Consider the following 27,979-nt stretch of genomic DNA (forward strand, 5'->3'; position numbering starts at 1 on the left):
AGCTGTGTGGTGACTTGAATAAGAATGGCTCCCATAGGCTCATTTTTAAATGCTTGGCACCCAGTTTGTGGAACTGTTTGGGGAGGATTAGGAGGTACAGCTTCATTAGAGGAGGTGTGTCACTGGAGGTGAGCTTTGGGGTTTCAAAACACCATGCTATTCCCAGTTAGCTGCCCCTTTCAGCCTCCTGCTTGTGGGTCAGATGCCAGTTCTCAGCTACTGCATCAGCACAGTGCTTGCCTGCTGCCATGCTGTCTGCCCTGACAGTCATGGATTCCAACTCTCTGAAACTGTAAACCCTAACTGGACTCTTTCTTCTGTGAGTTGCCTTGGTCATGGTGTCTTATCACAATAGAAAAGTAACCAAGGCAAGCTGCTTTAACATTCCCCTCTGCTAATTCTGGAACGGTTTCTATTGATGTATACTTTTCTGGTTCTTTACCTGACAGTTTTTATTGGACATAATAGGTTTTTATCCTGTGCTAGATCTTGCTGTATTCCTTTAAAAGGCACTGGATTTTGGCGCATTTAATAAAGTTGCTTGGAAACAGTAGAAGCCCTGTAGGCTTGCTTGAACAGTGTTAGGCAGGTCTTGAGCCGTCTCCTCTAGAGCCATTTATCCTTCAGATACAGTAGCCTTCTGAGAACACTGCCCAAAGACCCCTGTGTTAGCAAGTAAGTCCACTCTTGTTGATGCATTCCTCTCTGCCTTATGTGAACAGAAGCAGCTCCTAGTCTGGTGTGAGCACCAGATAGTTGTTTGTTTGTTTACTTCCTCCCGATGGTTCTCTTAGCCCCTGCGTCTCCTTCCCTGTGTGCTCAGATCAGTACTTTGCCCTTGCAGATCTTTAGAGCTTTCTGTGCTGCTCTCTCGTCTAAAGCAGTCTGTCCTGTGAGGTACAGACTCTGTAGCCTTCCTAAATATCGATGCATTTGCTCACCTCAGAAAGATCTTCAAGCTCTGTTTAGATTCCCATTCTCACTGAAGGTTGAACACTGTCCCCACTCAGTGACCTTGGCCCTGTGGGGCTCACTGTATTTCTTCCCGAAAACCATCGTTTTATTTATTTTTCTAGTTATTGAGTTTGGGAGATAAATCTTGTCCCTGTACTTCATGATAACTAGAAGCAAATGTCCCCTCATTCTGTCTGTCTATCTGTCTGTCTGTTTTCAAACAGGGTCTCATGTAGTATGGCCGACATAGAACTCATATGTAGCTGAGGCTGGCCTTGAACTCATCCAGTGTACTGGGATGGCAGGCATGCGCCCCCTTCCCGACTCCTCTCATCTTTTTTTTACATAACATTGCATCGGGTAGATGTTCCATATTTTAATTAAGCAGTTCATTTTTGATGGACAGTTTCCAAACTTCACTCTTAAAAATATTACCTTATAAATAACCTTTTTTTTTGTACATCACTTCTCACACATTCAAGATTATGTAGAAAGTGCTGTTTCCAGATCAACCATTGTAAGCATTTTTAATTTTGGAAATTACCTGCAAGTTGTCTTCTGTACTGGCTCTTGAAGTTTGCCTGCATGTGTGTTGGTACCTGATGACACTTTCTGTCTTAGTTACCTGTCCTGTTTCTGTGTCCTGTTTCTAAGAAGGGCAACTGAAGGATAGAGGGTTTATTCTGCTTTGCAGTTGGAGAGGATGCAACCTGCGGTGTGGCAGGGGAGGCGTGGCAGCAGGAGTGTGAGCTCCTGGTCACATTGCATCTACTGTCAAGGAGCAGAGAGATGAATGTTAGTCTCAGCCCACTTTCTCCTTGCTGTCCAGTCCTAGACCACGGTCCCTGGAAGTGTATCACTCATTCAGAGCGGTCTGCATGTCTCAGTTAACCGAGTCTGGATAACTCTGCCCCCCTACACACACATACACACACACACACACACACACACACACACACACACACACCCCTATACACACAGAGAGAGAGACAGAGAAAAAGATGCCCTGAGGTTTGTTTCCACAGTAATCCTGAATCCCCTAGAGTCGACAGTCAGGATTGACCATTATGTCATGTGCTGGCTGTGCCTTTATTCCTAGCACAGGCAGAGGCAGGTAGCTCTCTGGAAGTTTGAGGCCAGCCTGAGCTACAGAGTGAGTTTCAGAACAGTCAGGGCTAAGTAGTGAGAATCTCTCAAAAGGAGAAAAGAAAATTAACCACCATACCTTCCTTTTGTTCTCTTCTGTTTTCTTTAATTTCATAACTTTTACTTAAATTATTAATCCATCAATTCTGGGCTTTGGTGTTAGGAATGAAGTTGGAGCTTGGGTTTCTTTCTATGTGAGTAACTAATATTTCTTGATACTTTGACCAAGAACACTGTACAAATGTAAGGCCTGGTTTGTATTATAGCATCAGTATTTTTTAAAGGGCAAAGAAACAGTTTTATTTCACAAAAAAATTCAAAAAGCAACCTTACAGAAGTTGATTGATTTTATCAATGTAATTCATTTTTATCAGAGTAAATTGGTTTTAAATAAAAATAAACTAAAAACATATACATCAGGGAGCTGGAGAGATGGCTCAGTGGTTAAGAGCACTGACTGTTCTTCCACAGGCCCTAAGTTCAATTCCCAGCAACCGCATGGGGGCTCACAGCCATCTATAATGAGATTTGGTGCCCTCTTCTGGGGTGCATACAAAATAAATAAATCAAAAAAAGTAAAATATCTTTTTTTTAAAAAAAATATATACATCAAACTGTGCCTTTATTCACTGACACGGGCACACCTCCAATAAGTCTATACAAATGAAAATACATAAATATGTACAAAACACCTAAATAACAAGTCATGTCAAATTTCACTCTCCAGGACCCTAGTTTTTATATGAGTATACTGGCAAATAAAGAAAAATATCAGTGCACCTGCTTATATATTCATGCAGACCCCAAAAACCAAAGTGATATGAAATGGAACATTGGTGCTTACATGCATAACCATAAACACATAACATATTCTAAAACAGAAATCCCTGAAACACAACAACGTGACATTTTCACCAGTGAGGCAGATTCAATAGTAAACACAGAAATAAGATACCTGAAATGTCCGTGCTCTAGATAATAAAAGCAAAGAAGCCAAGCAGGAAAGCCACCCACCCTTCTGCCGATGAAATTCTCGTGTTGAAAATGCAAAGACAGCTTCAAAGGCTTAATAGTCCAGGGCCATTGGTGGTGGCTTTTAGAATAAAGATTATTTGAAAATGGACTTGCTGAAAGCAGACAAACAGTCTGTAAATGAAAAATGCCCTGGATTCCTTCTCCTTTGAAGAGCCTGCTGCAGACTTGCTCAGCGCTGACTCATGAGCCGCCTCTGCTGCTGCTGCCTCAAGCGCTAGCATTGGGTGCTGGTGGGAGCCACAGGAAACCGTCTGAACCAACATCTTAGTCTCTACCATCCCACCTTTGAACTCCTCTATGACCCGAAGGAAGCTTAAAAAACCCAAAGACACCAGATTTGTGTCATAGCTGGGCCAAGGGAACCTTCTTGGCTAGCAATAGTGCTATTTTGTAGCCTATAATTTCCATAAAGGCATTTTTGATCCTGGCGATGCACTCCAAACATTTCCTAGAGATACCTGTGAGCTTTTCTGCTCCAGCACTGTCTCTGTGGAGGTGGCCTCTGCCTTCGCAGAGAGCAGCTCTGCATCCTGGCCAGTACTTGCTGCATTATATTTTTTCTTCTGTTGCAGACAGCCCTCAGCCTGGCTGCCGTTGTTCTTTTTTGCTATTGTCTGTCTGTCTGTCTGTCTGCCTGCCTCTCCTGGGTCTCTCTATGTAGTTCTGACTGCCTTAGAGCTCTCTACATGGACCATGCTGGCCTCAACTGCCATTGTGTTCTTTGTGGATACATTGCCCGGGCACCAGAGGAGAGGAATGGACGTGTCATGTGTGGCATAGCCACAGTCAAACCTAGTTCTGCTCTCTTCTGTAGTATCAGATTAGCCCAGCTTCCCTCCAGAAATCAGGCTGAAATACAGGATATGCCAACTGTCTAGCATCATCTCTTTTTTCCTTATTTTTTTCATGTACTATGTTCTGATTATGATTTTCCCTCCCCAACTCCTGCCAGATCTTGTCTGCCTCCCCTCCCACCCAGATCCATGCCCTTTCTTTCTCTTATTAGATAACAGACATCTAAAAAATAAAAATAATATAAAACCAAACTCGAGTAGGGCGAAACAAACAAAGAAAACAAGCAAAAAGAAGAAAAAGAGCCAAAGAAAAAGGACAAGAAACATGTAGACACCGAGGTACACATTTGCACACACACAGAAATCCCATAAACACACAGAACCAGAAACATAATACATACACAAAAGACCTGTAAGATAAAAATGAAAATAAAAATAAACCTTCAAAAATGCCATTGAGTTTATTTTTTGTTTGCAATCTACTGCTAGGAATGCAGCCTTCCCTTAAGAGTGATTTGTATCCCCAGGGAGACTCTTTTGGAGAAAACTGATTTTCCCTTTGTGAGCAGTTGTCAGTTGGAGACAGTTAGCTTCTGGGTAGGGGTGGGAGCTTGTTCCCACCGTCCCTCTTGTTGCTGGGCCACTATCCGGCTTAGACCCGTGCAGGTCCTGTGCATGCTGCCGTAGTCTAAGTTTGTGTGCACGTCCAGTCCTATGTGTTTAGAAGGCCGTTTCCTCGGTATCCTCTACCCTCTCTGGCACAGCGCTCTCTTGCATTCTCTTAGTGGAGAGATGCAGAAAGAAAGTGACCCCGCATCTTGCAGTGCACATTGCGTTGGAAAGACTTGATCGGTGGTCCACCGACTTGGTCGGTGTCCTCGAGTCCTTGTGGCTTTCTCACGTAATAGACTGTGTGAATTTGGAGAAGTCTGAGCATCGCTGCCTGTGTTAGTTAAGACAGTGAGATCCAGTGACATCTCCTGGGACTAATATAAGTGTTAGGTCTTTCCAGTAAGTTGAACATTTAGCAAATGAATTCTGTTTACCAGTGATCTCCATTATATTTAGATGAGTTTGGGGTTTTTGTTTTTGTTGTTTTACTATTCAGGAAATACACATCTCAGAGTAGATCACAATAAATACTTTAAGTGTTTTCAAATAGAGGTTTTCAACCTGTGGGTCATGACCCCTTTGGGGGTTGCATATCAGCTATTTACAGTAAAATTCATAACAGCAGCAAAATTACAGTTATGAAGCAGCAAAGAAATAATCTTAAGGTTGGCGGTCACCACAATATGAGGAACTGTATTAGAGGGTCGCAGCATTAGAAAGATTGGGAACCTCTGTGGGAAAAAAATTTAATTCATTTTAATGTGTCACTGAGAACCATTGTTGATATTCCATATACATGTGAATAACTATTTTTATTTATTTATTTATTCATTTAATTTTTATGTGTGGTTGTATTTGGCCTGCATGTATGTCTGTGTGAGGGAGTTGGATCCACTGGAACTTTAATTACAAACAGTTATGAGCTGTCGGGTAGGTGCTGGGTCTTGAACCCTGGTCCTCTGGAAGAGCAACCAGTACTCTTAACTGCTGAGTCATCTCTCAGCCTATGAGTAGCTCTTTTGCGTATTGATAGAAGAAATGATTAAGTTCATTGAGTATCATACCTTTTAAAAATGAAATATTTATATTTGTGTGGCTGTGTATTCGCCTGAGGAAGCCAGAGGGGTATCAACTCCTTGAAGCTGAAGGTCCAGGAAGTTGCTAGCTGCTTGATGTAGGTATTGGGAATCAAACTCAGGTCCTCTGCAAGAGCATATGTGCTCCTTAAACACTGAACCATTTCTTCAGCCTGAGTACCATGCCTTTTATATGGTGGCCAATTTGGCCACTCAGTATTGAGTGTCATCCCCAGGCAAAGAGTGAAGGCCACAGTCGCCAATGGCCCTGTGCGAGAATTTTTATTCTCTTTCTCTCTTTAATCTTCTTGACAACTTTATGAGATGGATTTTATTATTAGTCCAGTTTTGATATGAAGAAATGGAGACACAGAGAAGTCAAGGAATTTGTCTGAAGTCACACAGATGAGGATAAAAGCAGCCGGAGGTGGTGGTGCACACCTTTAATCCCAGCACTCGGGAGGCAGAGACAGACTGATCTCTGTGACTTTGAGGCCAACCTGGTGTACAAGAGCTAGTTCCAGGATAGACCTCAAAGCTACAAAGAAACCCTGTCTCGAAAAAGAAAGAAACGAAGGAAGGAAGGAGGGAGGGAGGGAGGAAGGAAGGAAAGAAAAAAGCTGTTTGGTTGGTCTCTCTCTCTCTCTCTCTCTCTCTCTCTCTCTCTCTCTCTCTGTGTGTGTGTGTGTGTGTGTGTGTGTGTGTGTGTGTGTGTGTGTGTGTGTTTTAAACAGAACTCATTCTGTAATCCTGAACTTCACTGCATGACCTAGGCAGGCCTTGAACTCATGGCAGTCCTCTTGCCTTAGCCTCTTAAGTGCCAGTATTTACAGGCATGATCCATCATTTCTGGTTGAAACTGGGTTTTGAGTCCAAGTATTCTGGCTGCAGAGCCTGCATGTCTAACTATTGCATCCTACTTCCTGTCACAGCTGTGGACGGATGTCAGCCAGATGCTGCCGATGGCTGCTGAGGCAGTGGCGGAGCTACACTCAGTTATGCAGCTCTACAGGGCTCACTCTGCTTTAGGTAGACTCGGAACTGTGATTCTTGGACCGCAAAGCCTTGGCCCAAGCTGGCTGCATTCCCTAGAGTGCAAGGGTGGCCATTCAGACCATGCAGAGCTCCTTGAGGCAGGAAGTCTGGAGGCAACATAGTCCCTGTTGCCTGTTTTAGGACCCTTGCGTGACAAGGTGTAGGACGCCTGTTGCACTGCCCTGGGGGCTTTGAAAGCTTGTGGGCTCCTAGCCAGGGTAGCTGAGTAGCTGGTATCCCCACATTCCAAAGCACATTCCTCTCTGCCCCTCCAGAGAAGGATCCTGGGACTTTTATCTCTACAACTCCAAGGAGGTGTGGTAAGACTGAGTGGCATAGACTCTGTCCATCCCATACTATTAAATCTTTCCCACTGAGTAGAATCACCATGCTTCCAGGAAAAATGCCCAGCCTCCTCCACCACCACCCCCCACACCCCTGCCCACCAGGAATGTGACTTCCTGTTTGTCCCATCCTGCTAGCCCTGCATCTGTGTAGTCCAGCCTCTGTCCTCACACCGGCTTTAAATGCTGTTGTCCAGATCACCCCAAAACCCTCCCTGACAAATGCAGAGGCATCCGGCCTGCTCTTTTCACCATGGCCTAGAAGCTCTGACTTGTCGTCACCCGACCCCCACGTCCTCTGGCCCTGAGGAGTCCCCAGTCTTTCCTGAAGGCACCCTCTGGTCCTGTTGGCACGGCTCTCCTGTCTCATCTCCCCATTGCATCAGCTAGGGTATTTAGGCAACAGCTCTCTAATCCGGGCTCAGCTTACTTCCTGAGGAGCAGCTCCACTTGGATGACTCAATCATCGCAAACCCAATATTCCCCAGATTTCAAATACACTGAGTCAGATGGCATTGCAGATGTCAGGAAATGACATTGCAGTCCACTTTCACCTGAGCAGGAGGTCTAGAGTCTCACTCCCCACGGGAATGTCTAAGCAGCCTCTGAGTTCCAGCCCTTCCCAACACTATGAAATCTCTTCTCTGAAGTCAGCCCCTCCCCGTTGTGGAGGGGATCCCCAGATCCACCAACCTCTCCCACTGCTGGGGAACTTGGGCCTTCATTCTGTTGTTGCTCTGCTGTGTTCTGGTTTCTTCTGTCCCTCCATGGCTTCTTCGTTCTTCATCGTTTACCCCTTGGTTCCTTCTACAAGGTTTCGTTCAGTATTTTAGATGCCAGGGGCATACCCCTGCTACAGTCAGCCAGCCATACACATGGAAAGTCATAGTTGTTAGGGCCCCCACTGCAAGCTGGCCACAATGCTGAATTCCATTCTTGGCCTCAACCTCTGCACAGCAGCCCCACTGGAAGTGCTCTTAGGTTCATTTTATAGATGGGAGAGCTGCAGTTTGCCCATGGTTACAGTAGCCCAGAGCCGGGACCAAATTCAACAGCCTCATCCTATCCCTTTATTTTCTGGGCTCTGAACCTTGCACTTTTGTGGGGAATGCAAATTGTTTTTGTTTGGAGGATGTGTTAAGTCTTTTTGATTCGTTTCCCTCTGCAGCAAAGACCTTGGGTTCTGGGGGTCCCTCTGAAAAGAGCAGGGCAACACAGAGTCCAGACTCCTCTGCAGAGTGCAGGAAACCGCTTAAAGGACTGACAGCCAATGCCTGTGCTTGAGCTGCCACCTGTGTCTGGTTGGTTTCCTGGGCATCCACTTTCCCCGGTTCCCAGGATATTTTTCAGCAGCCAGTGTTCTGACAGCCTCTGGAAGCCAATACACTTTCTGGTTTTCAGTTAACTTTACCCTGTAGTAGCTTGCTTGCCCTCCGTTAACAGTCAGGGAACTCACCTCACCAGTACGCCAAAGCTACGTGCTCTTCTCTTTCCTCCTTGCTCTGTTTTCCAACCTTCACAGGTGGGGCTTTAGTGGGTGGCCAGAGTTGAGTTTTTTGTTTGGTTCATTGTTTTTTTAAAGGCCTAGAGGCCCACACTGCTTTGCTTGCTGTTGACCCACTGTGTGCTCCCTCTGGTCGTGAATTTGTGTGCGAGGCCTCAGTCTTGTGTCTGAGCATCTTTTCTCAGAGGCCTCAGGTTCTCCAGGTTACCTTCCAGTAACTTCCACCCTAAGGTAAGACAGGCCAGCAGTCTCAGCAGAATGCTCCAGATTGGGTATCCGTCATTCCGGAGCCTGTGGTGTATCACAGGACAAAAAGCCATATGAACCGGTTCGCATCACAATTTTCTACAAACAGACTAAAGTTTTGGAAACTTTCATAGCAATTACAGTGAGCTTATGCTGATGAATCTAATAATTTTGAGATGGGGTTTACATTTTCCACGGGTCTTTAATTTCCCTAGTGGTTCTTTTTTGTTGTAATTTGTACAGTTATCCTTCTGGGGCAGAAGTGAAGTGTGAAAAGCAAAACCAGTTGGTCCTTCACAGGCCTTGAGAAGTACTGGACCATGCTGGGAAGAGCGCAGGCTTTGGACAAGGGTGGGGCTGGTGTACTTCACCATTCAGAACCTGCCTTACCCAGCAGCACTGCCTGCACCAGGGCTCAGGAAGGCCGTGCACAGAAACACTTAGCACAGCTTGGTTACCCTGGAAAGGCCAGCAACCCTTAAGCCAGAGTAAGGAGAGGTTGGTTGGTAACCCAGATGAGGTAGGAAGTTTGGGGCTTCAGTAGAAGGGGGAGGGCTGCTTAGCTTAGGAGCACAGCCGCTGGTGCAAGCAAGCAGGCAGGCAGGCTGCATTCCTGTGGTATTTGAAGACTGATCTCGTCAGATTAGCAGCTTTGCTTGTTTTGGTTCAGGTACAAGATCCCCACGTGGGGAGCGCTGAAGCTCGTGAGGAGCAAAAGCTGCTGAAAGTGAGTGTGTTTGCTGCCCCCAAACTGTGCCACCCCTGGAGCTCCTTGCAGAGGGAGGACTCAAATCTCAGTCCCACCCCATCCACAAGTCCTTAGGGTGGAGAGCAGGCTGCCTGACTGCACCTTCAGGACATGGCCCACTTTCCCTGCTCATCTGCCCCCAGAGAAGGAGATCCTTGTGTGACTGTCCTCCACAAGTGGTCAGAGCTAGAAGAGAGAAGCCTGGCTTAGGCCCCAGTTCCATGCCTGCCTCTCCTGGAAATTCTCCGCTCTGCTCTGCCTGATAATACAGAGTCTGGGTCTCAGCAAGTAACGGAGCTGAGCTTAGTGGCCCACATCTGTAATTCTTGCACTTGGGAGACTAAGGCAGGATGATTGCTAAAAGTACAAGGCCAACCTGGGCTATATAATGAATGCTAGGCCAACCTGGGCTACAGTTTGAGAACTTTATCAAAACGCCAAAAAAAAAAAAAAATGTAGTTTGCGGGGCCGCCTCTGGTAGGAAAGACACGTGTCTGACTCCTGACCCCTGACAGCATCAGGTCACGCCTATCAGTTCACAGTGTCTGTGCCTCGTGTTAGAACAGACCCATCCTCTTTCCCACCCCTGTTCTGAGGGCCCAGACTTGACATAGCTGAAAGACAGACATTGTCACTCCGCTGCTCAGCCCTCTAGATAGAACATCTGGGCCCTGGGCCAGCTGCAGAACTCATCCCAAGAAGCAGATGCCCAAATTGGGCAGGAACTCTAAGTGGATAAGGCATGTGCTTGGGGCTTGGGCTCAGAAGCCATCTCCATGGGACCTGATTAGGGCTAGTTAGTGCTTGACATGGCCACTGACCCTGATCTCTTGCCTGTGAGGTTACTGTGGACACAGAGCCTCTGATCAGTCTTCATCACTCTACTCATTCCCCGTACACCATCAGACTCAGCCAGGTTTACATGGAGGACATTGTTCAGCGTATATTCCCAACCCCTGCCTCCGAGGGCTTCTGGCCGGCACCTCTCTACACCCTTGAACTTGTCCCAGGAGATTGTCACACACAGGTGCCCCTGATGGCCAGGGAAGTTGTCTCCGTTTTCCCCTGCCCTGGAGGAAGGAGACAATGAGAAGGACCACCAGTTGGAGGAGGTACCTTTAGCTCTTGGGGTTCCTGGACGAAAAGAAATAGGGGATCTTGGTGGTTGTGGCTGCCTCTGGTGGCTCTGCCAGCTCTACTGGTCACTGGTCTTAACTCGGGGAGAAATAGGAAGATGCAGGAGGCAGCAGGGCAGAGCCCAGCACTGGGGCATGGGGGAAGGCATGTCAGGAAGGTCAGGCTCCTACCAGCTCTGTCTCTAGCCGCCTCACAAAAACTCATTGTTTCACGGTCTCGTCTCAGATTGTCGGGGAGAGCTTGGGTTCAGGGTCTGCACTCGAGCAGAGCTGTCTGCACAGGAGGAGGGAGAGGTAAGCCTGGTCGTGTCATCTCTGGCCCCATCCTCACACAGGTACTCAACACAGGACAAATTTACCAGGGGAAGACAAGACCAGCGGGTCCTGGCCACAGCATCCCAGAGCCAGCCTCATGTGAGCAGTAGACATTTTGTCTAGCCACGAGCCCCATTGGAGGCAGGGCTTGGAGGGCGGAGATCCAGTGGGTCACCTGGGGACCTGAGTTACAACAATTAGAAGAGATACTATGTTATCTCCAGCGGGAGAATGCCCACACCTGCCCCCCACCCCTAAATAAAACCATAACTGGGTTAACTACCTCTCAGACCTTCTCCAAGGGTGGACTTGGGTTCACAGGGCAGGGGGCTCTGTAGCTGAGCAGAGGTGGTCTGGCCATGCCCAGATCGACATCTTTTGGCACTGTAATAAAGCCGGTTGGAATGGGGGAAGGGCGTTTTTGCCTCATGACCTCACCATGGGGGTCACTGATCTTTGTGAGTAGAACCATACCAGTACCCTGGCCAGGCTCATAGTAGTTCATTATGCCGTTCTAGCAAAGACTGAATGCGGCTGGGGGCGTGGTGTTCTCATTCCACACAAGGATTTGGAGCGAGGCAAACCTGGGTTTCAATCCAGCTTCACCTCTTACCTAGCGCTGTGACCCTGTGCAGGTGTCTTAGTCAAGCTGAGCTCCAGCCTCCCGCAAGAATGGGAACAATGGTCCCTATGGCCTGGACAATTGCCATCACTGACGACCATAATCTGGGGCCTGGGGCCTGGGGCCTGGGGCCTGGGGCCTGGGGCCTGGCCTGCAGTCCGGGGTAGGAAGTGCTTTGGCTGCCCTGTCCTTACCCCTGCCTGCCTCCACTCTACATATACCTTCCCGTAATATCTTCTGGCCAGGAGCTGCCAGGACTTGTGTAGACTGTACATACAAACCCGGTGATTGGCGTTTGTTGATACAGGAATGCCGTACATAGCAGGAAGGTGGCTGTTGGCATCTTCAGCCACACAGGATGCAACTGCTAACTTATAATTTAGGTGTTTTTAAGCCTTTTGACCACCTGACAGCTGTCAGAGCCCCAGAGAATGATGTCTCCAGGTTCCTAACCTCCAGGCACTGCCCTGAAAACACCTCTTTTATACCTGCTCACTGTGCATGCCATTCCTCAGCAGGGAATGCCTCCCAGCCTTGGCCCTAAGAGCCACTGCTGTACCTTAACAAGCAACTCCAGTGTTGCTGGCACCAAGGACTACAGTCTCTTCTGGCAGAACGGCTTGCTGCAGACTGCTCCCCTCAGTTGGGGGAACTGGAGAGGGGGGGTGGTGAAGCCAGTATTCAGCTTGGTACACAGTCCCCAACATGCTACCGGAGTGTCCCTTGTGTCCTCCGCCTTTACAGCTCTACCTCAGATGTCACTTGGTCGGTGACGTTTTTCTCATCCTAGGGCTCCGTAGCTGTTTGTATGTTTCTTTCTGTAACGTTTTGAAGTCCCTTCCTGGGTCCTCACTCATTCTTGCCTAACTTTCGTCTTTAATGTACCTTGTGCCAGCACTTAGTGACTGATCTGGGTCACCTCCCGTTCCCCTTTTCTGTCCTGTCCCGTGCTCCTCACACCTGGCTTGGGCATGGTGAGGCAGGTGAGAGTGAGCATCATAATGACCTGCTGTGCCCCCTGCCATGTCCAGGCCACTGCACCACAATGCCCAGCTTGTCCATCAGCACCACCCGCTTCAACAGTGGGGAGAGGCTAATGTGACTGAGAACATATGATGTTCTAGGTTGTTCTTCCCTGAAACAGTAAGTTTAATGACCTTGCTCAATGACTCAAACATATTTTTAGATGTTATTTATTTAGTGGAGGGGCACATGTATGGGTGCATGTGGTACTCAGGTGGGAACTTGAAGGAGACAGGTCACTCCTTCCCCTGTGTGGGTCCTGGGGATCAAACTCAGTTCATGAGGCTTGACTCTAAGTACCTTTTCCCCACGTGCCGTCTTAACAGCCCAGAGTCCATTTTTTTATTGAGTGCCAGGAACTGCACTGGACACTGGGGAGATAATTTTGAAAAATCCCAGCCAAGACAACTGTTCTGCAACATCTGTGAAAAGTAAATCAAAATTGGATCTCAGGGGTCTGACAACGTTCACGTAAGACTGAAAAGGTAGGGACTCAGCTGAGCACCCCACCCTGGCCCTGGAATGACTGCCGAGTGAGGGGGACCCTGGAGAGACCTCGTCCCTGCCCAGGCTAGAAGCTGATACACAGTAGCTCTGCAGGCTATGTCAGGAACCAGGGGATAATGGCTTTGGAGCCTCAGAAGAACCAGCCCGTGGGTGACTTGGTGCAGACCAGGGCTATAGAACACAAGGGCTTCTGAAGGATTGGTCTTGGCACACTCGCCCAAGAAAAGCCCAAACCAGAGACTGCTGACGTTTCTCTGGACAAGCCACGGGGAGCTTCAGACTGAGCCATTTCTGCTTCTGCAGTTCTAGGACCATAAGGAATGAAAAATAGTCAGGGTGGTAACTCATATCTGTAATCTCAGCACTCAAGAGGCTGAGGCAGGAGGATTGCCAGGAGTTCAAGGCCAGCTAGTACTACATAGCAAGACCCTTTCTGAAAGTGCCCCCCCCCAAAAGCTGAGGAAGCACAGAAGGGGAGCAGGCAGGGATTGTCAGGAAAAGTGTAGCTCATCAAGTCGAGGTTGCCCATGGGGTGTGTGTCTGCACCGCATGTGGGCTTTATTCTGGAAGCTCTTTTGCAAGAATATGGCCTGGTCATAGGCGAGAACCTCCTCTGCCTCAGCTTCTGTGGAGGCCAGAACTCAGCCTTCATCCAGATCAGTGCCTCCCAGAAGGAGATCCTGCCCCAGTCCATGGTGACTCTTCACCCTACTCCTCAACCCAAGGAACCGAGGTCAGCTCTATTACCGAGGCCTTTGCAGAGCTCTGGAGTTGTCGCCTCCCGGTGCGTGGGCGGTGTGGCGGCAGCGGCAGGGACAGTGGACTGAGCATGCTTTCCCGAGGACGTCTGACTAAACTGTCTGCAGGGCCTTCCTAGGAAAGGTTAGAGCCCTGCTCACTGCTGGTGGGACTCCGGAGACTAGCCAGGTGCCCACAGGAACTCCTGAAGCATCTGACACCTTTGTGATCCGAAGGCCAGTTCCGAGGTAGGGGCTGGGGCTCAAGCATGTTACCCCAACTCCTTGGTGCCTGAGGCAAGAGGATGACAAGGTCAAGACCAGCTCAGCTACAGGGCGTGTTCACGGGAGCCTAGGCTAGAAAGTTAGAATCTGTGAGAACAAATGAATAAGTGGTTTGGGGGAACTCCAGGGTTTCCATTGTTAGCCACAGAGAGTGAGCCCAGCCCACACTGTGTCCTCTAAAACCCAGACTCTGATAGGACAGTGTTAAGGTGAGATTGCTCCCACCGATAGTCCGATAGTCCGTAGACCAGCAGAGCAGATGTTCAGCTGACCCAGCACGTGAGCCAACCAAATGTCTCTACCCATTCATCCTCCCTCCCTAAGCCTAGGCATTAGCTGAGCAGCTCACCTGATCAGCGTGATCGGCAGGCCTGCACCCCTTCCCACAGCACTCGTGTGCCTTCAGCCACCCTTCTGTAGTTCCAAAAGTAACCAGGAAGTACCACCTGCCCATCCTTAGCCTCTTTAAAAAGCAACCAGGCCAGCAATTCTTAGCAGCTTAACCTGGTAAGGGCTTTGGGAAGCAGCCAGGTTTCCTTACCTGCGGGTCTCCGACCCTGACCAGTCCCAGCCATTTACCCTCAGCCCAGGACAGGCAGCCAGGCAGCCTATCCTGAGTGACTCAACTCCCCACTCCCCAGAAGGCCCCCAAGAAACAACAGCACAGCCTGTTAGCAGCTCAGCTGGCTACCCCTAGGCAAATTAGACCCCCAAGGGCCCTGCAAAGTCACCTGTTAACCCTTTGTACGCTGAAAAGGACTCCGTATGGATCTCTTGGTCCAGCCTAGCCCCTGTCTCTTGGGCATTGTCAGGCACCCAGCCTGATCATCATAAAGGCAGTGCGTGATGTGAGAGTAATTTAGCAAAGAGACAGGATCTTAAAGAAGCAGTAAAAAGAAAAGGAAAAAAAACAAACATTGGGAGTTAATAAAGTCAATAAATAAAATTTAAAAAAAAAAAACAGTTGAAGGCCTCAGTAACAGAATGGGTCCAACCAGATAAGAAAAGAGGAAGTAGGCTGGAGAGATGGCTCAGCAGTTAAGAGCACTGTCTGGTCTCCCAGAGGCCCTGAGTTCAATTCCCAGCAACCATATGATGGCCTACAACCATCCACAATGAGATCTGGTGCCCTCTTCTGGCCTGCAGGCAGACATACAGACAGAATACTGTATACACAATAAATAAATAAATTTTTAAAAAAAAGAAAAGGAAAGAAGAAGTAACAGAATGAGGGGGAATTAAAAAGAAAGAAAAAATCATCAGATTCAGATTCACAAGTTGCAACTTGTTAAGTTAAGTGAACATATTTCAGCATTCGAGTTATGGATAATAAAGGGGGAGACCAGAAGAAAAAGTCAAAAACAGACCAACAAGCTGCCTGGGCATAGTGGTGCACACTCTTAATCCCAGCACTCGGGAGGGTAGAGTCTGTGTGTTCGAGGCCAGCCTGGGCTACATAGTCAGACCTTATCTCAAAAACCAACAAAAGTACAAGCTGTAGCCTCCCAAACAGGATGATCTTAGCATTAAAAACAACCCACAGGTCAGTGGGACAGAGTGTACAACGTGGAAACAGCCCCACATACCTACACCAGCTGATTTTGAGCAAGGCAGCCAGACAGCGCCTCCGTTAGAGGAACCTCTGAGTTATGTGCTGGGAAACCTGGATATCCACTTGTGGTTTTGTTTTTTGTTTGTTTTAACCCATGTCAGTGTTTCTCACCATATAAAAGATGAATTCAAAATGAACCCGAGGCTTAAGCATAAACCCAAGACAATGAAATTACTTAGAAACCAGGAGAAATACTTCGGAACATTGGTTTCATTAAAAATGTTTTGGATGTGATCCCAAAAGCATAGGAACAAATGCAGACGACCGACCAACAGAATTACAGCAAACCCAAAGGTTTCCGAACAGCAAGCAGCCAACAGAGTGCAGAGGCAGCCTGCAGAATGAGAGAAAACATTTGCAATCTATGTCAACAGAAAATTAATTTCCAGAACTTACGAGGATCTCATTCAACTTGACAGGGAAAATTTGTTTTTAAAATGAGTGAATAACCCAGATGGACCCTTCCTGAAAAGATGTACTTTATCTATTGTGTGCGCTTATTTCAGAGCAGGTGTGTTGAGGTCAGGGGACAGCTTGTAGGAGTCGGTCCTCTCCTCCCATCATGTGGGTTCTGGGAATCAAACTCAGGTCAGCAAACAGCTTTACCTGCTAAGCCTCTCACCAGCCCCAGGTAAACACTTTTCATAAGTATACAAGCTAGGGACAGTGGGGCAGGCCTATCAAACCAGCACGGGGCGGGGGGGGGGGGGGGCGCAAGAGGATCAAAGCTAGGTTTTGATACTTAAGACCTTATCTCAAAAGACAGACAAAGGTGTGTTATACAAGTAACAAATGAGTCAAGTAGGCAGCAGATCTTTAATCCCAGCTCTCAGGAGCCTGAGGCAGGAGGATTGTGGGTTTGAGGACAGACTGGGCTACATAGAGACCCTTTTTAAACAAGCAGCAAGCAAACAGAAAACCCCCAAAACAGCAGCAACAGCAAAAACACGAATAGCCAACAGATGCATTTATAGCAGAAAGCATTGAACATCACAAACCACTGGGGAAGCACAAATGAAAACCACTATGAGACGCCGGCTGACACTTAGAATGGCTGTGACCAACAAGACAGAAATAACAAGTGCTGGTGAGAGTGTGGGATGACAGGAACTCCCTCCCCTGTGATGGGACCAGGTGCTGTCCAGCCTCCATGCTGCAGACTAACCCCCCTCCCCCGCTTTTATAAATGATGCAGGTGCCCAGCCTGTTCCTAGCAGGGCTCTAGGTTCAATCCCCAGCACGGCACATAATAAAATGAACTAGAATTTTTTTAAAAAAGAAAAGCAGTCAGGTAGTGGTGGCACATGCATTTAATCCCAGCACTCAGGAGGCAGAGACAGGTGGATCTCTGAGTTCAAGGCTAGCCTGGTCTACAAGAACTAGTTTCAGTACATCCAGGGCTACATGGAGAAACCCTGTCTCACCCAACTCCCCAAAAAATAATATAAGAAATTAAAACAAAACAATTAGAAGTAGAAGCACTATATGAACCGGCAATTCTATCGCTCGGTGTGAATCCATGGAAATGTGTGCATTGCCATGTTTATTATAGCATCGTCAGCAACAAGTAAAATGGGAAAGCAGCCTGGTCGATGAAGAAATTATGAGGCATATTCACAATGGAGTTATCAGTCAGTCATCAAAAATAACGAAACCCTGCCGTTCACAGCTGCTTGGCTGGAACTGGAGGATGCTATGGTAACAGAATGGGTCGGGCACAGTTGATGGTCACCCCTTCCATGTGGAGACTAGAATGTTGATCTCAGTGCAGAAGAGGCTGGTAGTGGTTTCCAGAGCTTGGGAAGGGAATGGAGGTGGAAGGGGGATGGTTGAGGGGTACAGGGGCAGTTGATAGGAGGAATAATGTCTGTCGTACGGTAGGATAGAGCCACACCAATATACAGATGAAATTAGCAGAGGGGAAGTCATAGTCCAACACACACAATGACTGATCGGTTATGTCAGTTACGCTGATTGAACCACTATGGATCTTCCACATGTATTGAAATACACTACACCCCATATGTATGTGCAGTTAATATGTCATGAAAATGAAAGTACAAGGACCGGAGAGATGGCTCTTCTGGAGGGTCAGAGCTCCGGTTCCAGCACCCACATGGTGTGTACAGTGGTCGTTACTCCAGTTCCAGGGGATCTGAAACTCTCTTCTGGCCTCCACGGGTACCGAGCAGACATATACATACATACAGACAAAATACCCACACACATAGAAACTTTAAAAATAAAGGAAATTAAGATACAATAAAGTAAGCAAACTCTCCAGGCAAAGAGTCTAGGAAAGGACGCACACGAAGGGAGGGAGACACATGTGGTAGTGATTTGGCCTGCGTGGAGTGTTAGTCCCAGGTGGCCACCAGCCTTAAACACTTGCACTGTGCTATGAAGTCAGCCAAGGTTTGGAAGCAAGGAGGGAGGGACAGCATCAGATGTGTGCTTTTCAAAGGCCGCCGTCTAAAATGGAAAGAAAGGATTGCAGGAGTGACCCCAGGCAGGGAGGCCCTGGGAAGCGGTGATCAGGGCAAGGGTGGGTTTGTGGGGTGTCAGGGAAGGACACAGCAGGTGGCTGCTGCAGGTTTGCATGAGAGGGAGGCATGAGCCAGAACCCCAGTTTCGGGTACTTGCACCTCGGATGCAGCTGCTGAGCTCCTCCAGGAGACGCTGAGCTTGATGTTCCCGTGGAGATGTGTGCACTGTCATCCTCTGAAGGAATGACTCCCCCAGTTTCTCCCCGCTGAGAGCAGCATCACTGTGAATGCTGTTTTCAAAGATGAGTGCTGATGCCACTCCTGACCTGGGAAAAGGGCAGGGCAGCCCTTGTCTGGTCTGCTGTAACCGTCTTATCACCAAACTGGTCAGCATGGGCCTTGTCCCTCACCTTCCCTCTCGGCTCTCAATCCTTATTTTAGAAGCATCTCCATGCCCTAGGTACCATGCTGGGCACAATGAAAAGGAATAACCCAACCCCCAAACTTCATCCCAGAAGTGGAGCCAGGCATAAGAACAAAATGGCACAGTGTAGACTCTGTGACTGTGAGGGTGCGGGGTGCCAGGAACACGAGGGACACCCGGTTAAACCCAGGGGCCAAAGAAGGCTTTTTCCAGACCCAACCTCTGCTGCTCTCATTCATAAAACCACTTGGCCTCTTCTGACCGTCAGCTCCTGGCATTAAAAGGCCCAGGGAGCCATTGACACACCCGTGAGTGGTGTCTCACTATCACTCCATGGAAGCTGTCTTTCTTTTTCTGTCTTTACTTTTCATTTGGGAGGGGTGGGTACCAGAATTGTGAGCAAGTGGGTTACATGTCTTGGATGTGTGGACCTAAGCAGCCACTCACAGACCCCGAGGCCACACACATCCAGAGCTGAGCTGTGTCTCTTCTGTTCTCCTGACCTCCTCCAGGCCAGAGCTGTCTTCCCACCCACAGCTCAGCCTGCCTCTCCTCCCCGCTGGAGGAAGCTGTCCTTGATGGGGAAGCGGTAAGAGGACTTTTGGAGGCGGTGATAGTTTAGCCACATCTTAAAGATTACACAGGACTTGGGCCGTTGAAGGCTGCAAGGCACATGTTCTAGAAGAGAGGACGTGCAAGCTGAAAACACATACACACAAGATGTTCTGAGAACTGCAAACAGCTGGGCATGTTTGGGGTGTGGCATTGCATCCTGGGAAAGGTCACCCAGGGCCAGATCCTGGGAGAGCTTACAGGCCACTGAGAAAGATTTTAGAATCCATTCTAAAAGACCCAAGTGCCTGGGTCAGCTGGAAGGCTCAGTGGCCAGAGATGCTCGCTGTTAAACCTCACAGCTGGGATTCGGTCCCTGGGACCCCATGGTGGAAGGAGAGGACCCACTCCCACAAGTTGTCCGCTGCCTCTGCCTGTGCCTCCATGTGTGCACACACACACCCCCTTTTTTTAGAGGACTATTGACATGGTTGAGGCAAGAGACAAAAGAATGCTGTGGTCAGGTTTACTCTGAAAGGGCTGGTGTTGCCCAAAGCTTCTTAAAATTTTTCCACTCCTAGTCAGACGGTGGTGGCACAGGCCTTTGATCCCAGCACTTGGAAGGCAGAGGTGAGTGGATCTCAGTGAATTTGAGGCCAGCCTGGTCTACAAAGTGAGTTCCAGGACAGTCAGGACTGTTACACAGATAAATCCTGTCTCAAAAAACAAAACAAAAACAAAAGCAAAATAATCCACGTGTGACTTCCTTTTCACCTGAGAAGCTTTGTTGTAATCCCCATGTGTAGTTTATGAACCAGATGTAAAAGGTACTCTTCCCTGTTGCCCCTCCCACCTTTGGGAATTCCTTCTCACCTCTCTTAATAAATCTTCATTTGATCTGCTTAAAGGAAAAATAGATTTTTAATCCCAGCACTCGGGAGGCAGAGGCAGGCAGATCTCTGTGAGTTTAAGGCCAGCGTGGTCTACTGAGTGAGTTCCAAGACAGCCAAAACTACACAGAGAAACCCTGTCTTGAAAAACAAAAACAAAACAAAACAAAATAGGTCTATAAATCAACATTTGCTGATAATAAATTATAAATTTGTTTTAGAATAGTTCTCTGCTATATTATAATTTTGCTATTTATTAAAGATTAAAATGAATTTACATACTAGTGAGATGGATGTGCCATACTGCATTTTTCAGAGTTGAGCAATATTTTGATTTTGTGATCATCAGTGCTAAGAATGCCACTTTACATAAAGTAGTACATAATAGCAAAAATATGTTCAATAATTTCTGGAAATTCTGTCTTAATTCTGCGTCAGCATTCATTGACTGATTCTCTGCGATCAGGTCTGCAGACCAAAGCAGCGATATTTACAGGAATTGCTCTGACAGTGTGGTGAAAGGGACATTGGTTTGCTGCGTGCTAAGAACAATGGGAGGAAAGCAGTAGAAATCTTTGTCCTCATAATTAAACTGTTCTGGTTCTATAAATCACAGGGAAAGGCTGCAGAGATGGCTCGGAGGTTAAGAATGTGTACTGCTTTTGTAAAGGACCCAAATTCTGGTTGCAGCACTCAAATTGGGAGACTCACAACTATCTGCGGTTCCAGCTACAGAGGGATCTGATTCCTCTGGCCTCTATAGGCTTCTCCATTCACATACTTTAAAAAAATAACAAAAATTTAAAAATTGTTTAAGTGTAGCCAGAGAGTAGTGGATGGGGGGGGGGGGACACAGAAATCCCAGAGAGATTAAATTAGGAGAAAACATAATTTTGTCCTCTCTAAAATGGTAAGAGGCAACATAGGCAGTATATAATAGAATATGAAATGTGGATTTTATTAGAGTCAATAATCTCCTTCTAAATATTAGCATAAGGGGGAAATCCTATGTGTACATTTATCACTGTAATGTGCCTTTTGCAGTATGTTTATAATAACAGTAAAAGCATTAGAAAAAACCTAAAAACTGAATGTCTCTTGGCCAAGAATGAGTCAAGCAGTCTATCTATCCATATGATGAATAGCATGTATTCATGAAAAATGATGGTGTCCAACTGTATTGACAGACATCATCCTTAATTTATAGTTAAAAGTTTTTAAAGTGAGCTATGGGAACAAGATCTCTAAGGTAATTCCACTTGTGTTATATGTCTACTTGTGGAAAGAGAAGTCTAGAGTCTTCAGATACAAGTCACCAGCATCCCCAATAGCTGCATCCAGCAGGCCTTTTTGTGGCCTCTGTCTTTGACTGACCTCTATTAACCTTTCTTGAAGCTTCCTGCAGCTTGTCTTCTCTGACCTTGGTCTCCTAGGCTGGCATTCAGGGCTGAAAAACGACAGACTCTATCCTGGGAGAACCCTTTAGACCCAGCAGCTCATTTATGTCCTGCCAGGCACTAAGGGGCATTCTTCATGGCAAGATGCAGTCGGGGGCAGAGTTTCCCTGACCCTTAGTCCCTCTGAGCCTGCATAACTCTTCTGGAATAAAACCCTTCCCAGGGTCTCTGGGTACAAGTTTCCTCTCCTTGCCCGGCTCTCCCACCCTCTAGCAATGTTGCTTGGCCATCTCCTCTCCCACGCCTTCTGTTCAGTCAAGGGGTTATTTTTAACAGCCTTGTGTATACCATGCCTAAATCCTGGCAAAGAACCAGGCTTTGGGGTAGACATTCAGGATGGAAATAGTCTTCCCCTACCTCCCCCCTTTCAGGGTTTTCCTTTTAAAAAAAGAAAACAGCTAATCCGATCTGTGGGCAGCCCTACGAGAAAGTTCCTGGACCCCAGCACTAGTGACCCACGAAGCTGTGTTTCTCCCAGCCCAGGCTGGAAGCTGAGGCTATTGTCAGCCCAGAGTGAGCCCAGGGAGAGCATGGTATATGCCACTCTTCTGAGCTTGGTAAAGCCAGAGTCCTGTGGCCAGATTCATGGAGAGTCCTTAGCAGATCGCCCTTCCCCAAACTGGAAACCCTGGACCAGCAGGAGCAGCCGTTCCAGACACTTCGGCACTGGAGAGTTCAATTCTGAAAAACCAAACTCCTCAGGCCTATAACTTCCCCTGTGATCCTCCCTGTGCCTTTCAGAGTCATACAGAACAAATTTAGCCTCTCTTCTGCACCTGCACCATTTGTCCAGAGATTTGAAGCTGGTGATCACATGACTTCAAGTCTCTACCCTCATGAGGCATCCACAGGAGCCCTTTTCCATCTTGGTGAACCTCTCCTGAGTCAGTTCCATTTGTTACCAGTCCCTTGAAGGAACCCCACTGATAGAACGTGTACTTCCTCCAGGGGTGGAGCAACCCGACAGGATGCTGTTCCTAATGATCAACAGTGCTACCTTTTTAGTGATCATGTCATCCTGACTCTTAGTTTCCTTTCTTTGCTCTAACGAGATGCCCTGGCCAAAAGCAAACTAGGGGAGAAAGGGTTAATTCTCAGCTCCAGGTTGCAGTCCATCATGTGGGGAGTGAGGAAGCAGGGAGCTGGTCACATCTGTGGTCAAGGGCAGAGAGAGAGAGAATGCAGCGTTGTCGTTTGCATGTGCTCAGCTTGTTTCCTCACTGACTAGGAAAGAGTGCCACCCACAGTGGGCTGGGTCTTGCCATAATACCAATTAACTTAATTAAAACAGTCCCCCACATACTTGCCCACAGCCCAAAGCAACACAGACAATACTCCATTGAGATTCTCTTCCCAGATACTCCAGGTTGTGTCAAGTTGATAATTAAAGCTACTCAGCATGCATGATGGAATTTGTGGGCGCAGACCAAACCTAGGCGTCACTTTGGGCCACATCCGTGTGATTGGATTGAAAACGTAGAAGAGGGAGGTATTTGTGGAGGATGGGAGAGCTTTCTTAGGCAGCTCAGAGAGCAGCAAGCAGGCCGAGTGGAGACCCCTAGTCTCTAGTGATGCTCTTCATGCACCTGAGCAGGTTCCCTCCAGCACCCAGCCGAGGGCAGAGTGGGGATCCTAGAGGCAGCCCCAGACCAGAAGTCGTGGCCAGAATAACTGTCCTTTCTATTGGGATCCCTGTATAAACACGGCAACACAGTGTCTGTTCCTAGTAAGGAGAAAGATGCTCAGGGTTGGTATCTTCCAGAAGACTCTGGCCATGCAGCATGTATCATACCAGGTTAGGAACTAACCCAGGATACTTAGTTCCCAAGACTCTCCCCACATGCAGGGGCAGCAGCCTTCTCTAGTGAATGGTGTCTTCTTGCCTTTATTGAAACAAAGTATCCAAAGTATATAACACTAACCTGGAGGTCCCAGAAGAACCCTGATCAAGGGCCTGGGGATGTTGTTCAGTGATAGGATGCTTGCCTGGTATGCACAGAGCTCTGCTTGGAAGGACAGGTTTGGTGGCGCACGCCTTTGATCCCAAGCACTCAGGAGGCAAAGGCAGGTGGATCTCTGGGAGTTGAAGGCTGCCCTGATCTACATAGCAAGTTCCGGCCCAACCAGAGCTACATAGTGAGACCCTGTCCAAAAATAAATAAATGAAGAGATTATAAAAACAAAACGAGGCGTGGAAATTGGGCATAGGTAAAACACCGGGAAGTGGAGGAAGGAAGATCAGAAATTCAAGGCCAGGACAGGAGAGGTGGCTCTGTGGGCAAGTGCATGTGTGTGCTTGCTCAAGCGTGAGGATCTGAGTTCAGATCCCAGCAGCCATGTCAAAAGCCAGACACAGCCACGCATGTGTCTGTTAACTCCAGTGTTCTGGAGTAGAGATGGCAACATTGCTGGGACTCTGGAGGGTGATAGAGTGGGATGCCCGATGTCCCCCTCTGATCTTCGTAAGTGCACACACCAACACACACGAGCTTATATAGTGAGTCCGAGGCCAGCCTGCAAAATGTGAGACCTTGTCTCATGATGAATAAACATTAAAAAGAACTCAATCAAGAGTCCTGGAGAAAGGGGCAGGGGACATGCAGCCAGGCAGTGGCACTGCAGGAGCCTTTGAGAATGAGACATTAATTACCCTGCACTGTGTCAATAGGAGATGTACCTGTGCCCAAGCCTCTGATCCAAAGCTCTGCTGTGAGGACAGGGCTTGGTAAAGTGTTCTCAGTCACTCTGGAGCCTCCAGACTCCTGAGCTGGAGCAAAATGGCTCACACCTAGCCAGAGAAAACAGTGTGTAGAGCAGGCAGAGCCTGGCCCGAGGCTGAGGGAGTCCTGCGGGGCTGCTGTCAAGTCTGCCTCTGACCTGGCACTCCCTGAGTGAGAAGGGCATGGCTGATACCAAAACTGGGAGGGGAGGAAGGGAGTTGAGAGGAACTGCCAGTTATTGAGCAATGTGGCGTGCCAAGACTTCCTACGCCTTATCCTCTATCATCTCTACAGCAGCGGGGGAGGAAGGCAGTATGGTCAGCCTGTATCACATTCATTCATTCATTCGTCAGGCATTTAGCGCGTGATGATTGTCAAGTTCTGCTAGCCAGCCACGAGGGAAGCTGACAGACATCCCTGCCTTCACGGAGCACATGCTCAAGCGAAGACAGCTCAGAAACAGGACATAGACATAAAACTGGGACGTTCTGTAACAGGAAGTATGGGAGAAAAGTAAAGAAGGATGAGGAAGAAGGTGCCACAAGGGCTGCTGGGTTTTTTTTGGGGGGGGGGAGTGAAAATCTGAGGGCACAGAAGTTGACTCTGGGTACAGCATGGACAGTTGAGGTGTCCATGGGGGTGAACAGTGCTATGGAGCCGGTGGACAGTCTGTTCCCGCTGTTGCGGTACCTCCGTGCAATGGGCCGTCTGCTGAAGTACGGACAGAAAGTTTGGTGGGCCGTCCAGGACACTAGAGAACGTCTGGGCTCAAAAGTTATGTGACTACAGACAGCATCAGAGTGAGCCCAAGCAGTGTGCAGGTGTGTAGGGAAGGGAGGTGACGTCAGCCAGCTTCCCATTCACAGGAAGAGAGAAAAGCAAGGAAGCTAAGGTCGAAGGCCAGGCAATGGTGACAATCACAGGTTTGGACTTTAAGGCGGTGAGAGCCGCAGTGAGCCAGCAAAAGAGGATGAAAGATGGCGGGTAACCCCAAGTATTGAGAACAGCTGCATCTAGCTGTGTGTAGCTGGGGACAGTAGCTGGGACAAGCAGGTCCCCGGAGTAAATGGGTCACACACATATGCCTTCAAATTCCAAGTGTCTGTGTTTAGAAGGGAACTTCTCCCATGTTTCCCACTTTTTGGAGAGGGAGGGCACAAAGCATTGAGACTGAAAACAACTGCTGCTGGTGCCCCGCCCCCTTCAATATTGACAGATCCTACTACCAGGAGGAGACACGCCTGCTAAGAAAGGGGTGATGGGCTTTACCAAACACATGAGTCATTGCCAGTTTGTGGTCATGAAGGCTCAAGGCTTTCAGAAAGGTCAATTGCAGAACGAGAAAGAGGGAGGGAAGAGGTGGGAGGGAGAGGGGAAAGGAGGACGAGAGGGGGAAAGAAAGAGCAAGAACAAATATGAATCAGAATCGGGGCCTTAGCTGTAATGTGGGAGAGTCTCACGTGCCATCCTAAGACACTGTGGGCACCAAGGACAAGGGATTCTCACATGAACAAGTACTAAGGCTTCTAAAGAGGAGGCAAGGTGGTCTGGGACTTGCTCATCCCCATGACATATGGGTTGGGGACCCAGAGTAAATCTCTAGTCCTGGATGGACGACATGGGTTGCAGATTGCAGCAGGGAATAGGGGAGCTAAAGGCAGGTGTGGACAAGGAAATCAAATGATGTAGTCCTATAGTTTGTGACCGTGACAAACCCTTGTCCCCTGCACAGGATCTCCAATATGTTAAGCGCTGTTCTAGGTTCTAGGGATGTGGTATTGAAGGTAAAGGGGCCTAGCTCGGTGGTAGAGCACATGCTTAGCTTACTCAGGGTCCTGAATCCTATCCCATGCAGGAGAAAGGGAAAATGATCAGTCAGTTTCTCATGAGTTCAAAAAATAACTCCCCTCCCAAAGCTGGGCCGTGGTAGCGCACACCTTAATCTCAGCACTTGGGAGGCAGAGGCAGATGGATCTCTGTGACTTCAAGGCTAACCTGGTCTACAGAACAAGTTCCAGGACAGTCAGAGAGCTACATAATTAAACTCTGTCTCAAAAACAAAGCAAACACCCAAAAATAGGCCTTGCAGAGCTAGGCATATGGAGAGGCTGAGGAGCGGCTGAGGTGGTAGGTGAGCCTCACCCGTGCCATGCAGTGCCAGGAGCCCTGTAGAACAACTCTCCCTAAGCGTTGTCACTGGCTTCTCCCATTCCATTTGGTGATTGAGCTGGTGTTATGAAAGAAGAAGCCCTGTCACTGTAGTGCCCACCCAAAGTTAGCCACAGTGCTGAAGCCCCTGAGCCCTAGAAGGCAGCCAGAGTACAGTCCCTTTCCTAGGAGCTCAGTCCCCAAGGGAACCTGCAGGGAAATCCCAAGAACAGCCTGCACTAATACATGACCGTCCTGGGGCAGTGTCACAGAGTGTGATGTAACCCAGCATCATGAGTACAGAGCATGATGTCATCTGGTCTCCTGGGACAGGAACTCCCCCCTTCTTTAGTTAGCGTAAGTGGCACAACTTCCCCTCTCCCCCAAAGACCACCCTCAAGACTCGAGGGCAGCAGGCATCATATGCTTGTCACTGGAGAGTGGGTTGGGTAGATGTAGGGTACATGGATTGCTCATATTTGGTAAACCCAGTGGCCCATAGGCTGTCTGGATAAGATGCTCAGGGTGTGACTGGTTAAGTGTGTCCTTAGCAGCCACCAGTTCAGCATGGGAGACTGGGCCTCTGGAATCAATTTGACCACTCACACTCTCCAGCCTTTCCACACATCCTTCCTTAGTCAATAAGAGGTTTCAGAGTAGATGGTAAGTCCCCGTTTGCCTGTCTCCGGGCCTGCACCTCACTCCTGAAGGTAGACTGTCTCCTCTAACAGAGCAGCCTCTGCTTGTTCATCATCTGTATCAATCCTGAGCAGAGGAAAACAAGCAGCTGTGACCCCCTTTCTCTAGAACATGTCTATGGGGCTCACTGGATCCTCGGGGCTTCTCTAGGAGGGTCCTCTTGCATGGTTCTGGAGGCCAGAACTGAAAACAGGCACCTGAGCTGATATCGGTGTCAATTGAGCCCAGTCCCCCGCTCCTGCCATGCCCTGGACCGTTACCTGTCACTCAGTTCCTTCAGCCATTGCTGAATCGGCACTCCTTGTCCAGTGGTCACTCCATGTGGTTCCTGTAGTCATGTGGTCTCTCCTGTGTGCAGAGCAGGCTGAGTCAGGATCGCCCATCTCACAGTCCTACTCTCTGAAGTCTCTGCTCTGCCAGAAGAAACACAGGCAGGAGAGAGCTAGTGAGTAAGTCACCTCACACACAAGAGCAAGGTAAATACTAGGGGGAGAAGGAAAAGGCGTGTGGCTGGGTGACAGGAGCGGACAGGTTCCGTGGTGAGCAGGCTGCCCGGGGTTGGCCTCATGAGGTCTGAATGACAGTAAGATCTGAATAAAGATTGGAAGGAGGGCAAAGGTGAAGTCAGTGTGTATGTGGAGGAAAAACATTCCAGGCCAAGAGAAGAAGAGTTCAAGCTGAGGTCCTAAAGCAGCGAGGGATGAGGTCATAGTACCAGAAATTAGTAGGAGATTAGGTCTGAGAGGAAACTGAGGCCTACAGGCCATTGCAGACTCTCTGAATGGGGTGCCAAGGCATCACGTGTGGACAGCTTGATCTTGGAGAAAGGACTGGATCTGTTTTGTCAGGAGGGCTGGGGAAGGATGTACAGC

At 48.3% G+C, this 27,979-nt stretch overlaps 1 protein-coding gene and 1 long non-coding RNA gene across 8 annotated transcripts in view; one reads left to right on the forward strand and one right to left on the reverse strand.

Moving 5' to 3' along the window:
• Positions 1–27,979, forward strand: part of St3gal3 (ST3 beta-galactoside alpha-2,3-sialyltransferase 3) — a 215,113-nt gene that overhangs the window by 138,632 nt on the left and 48,502 nt on the right. The window lies entirely within an intron of this gene.
• LOC146892325 (uncharacterized) lies at positions 4,368–27,695 on the reverse strand. The gene is made up of 2 exons (XR_015004916.2): positions 27,368–27,695; positions 4,368–8,791 (listed from the first exon to the last, which is right to left on the reverse strand). It is a non-coding gene; the product is annotated as an uncharacterized LOC146892325 (long non-coding RNA).

This window comes from Myodes glareolus, chromosome 3, assembly GCF_982192425.1.
Source record: "Myodes glareolus chromosome 3, mMyoGla1.1, whole genome shotgun sequence".
In the NCBI taxonomy this organism is placed as follows: domain Eukaryota; kingdom Metazoa; phylum Chordata; class Mammalia; order Rodentia; family Cricetidae; genus Myodes; species Myodes glareolus.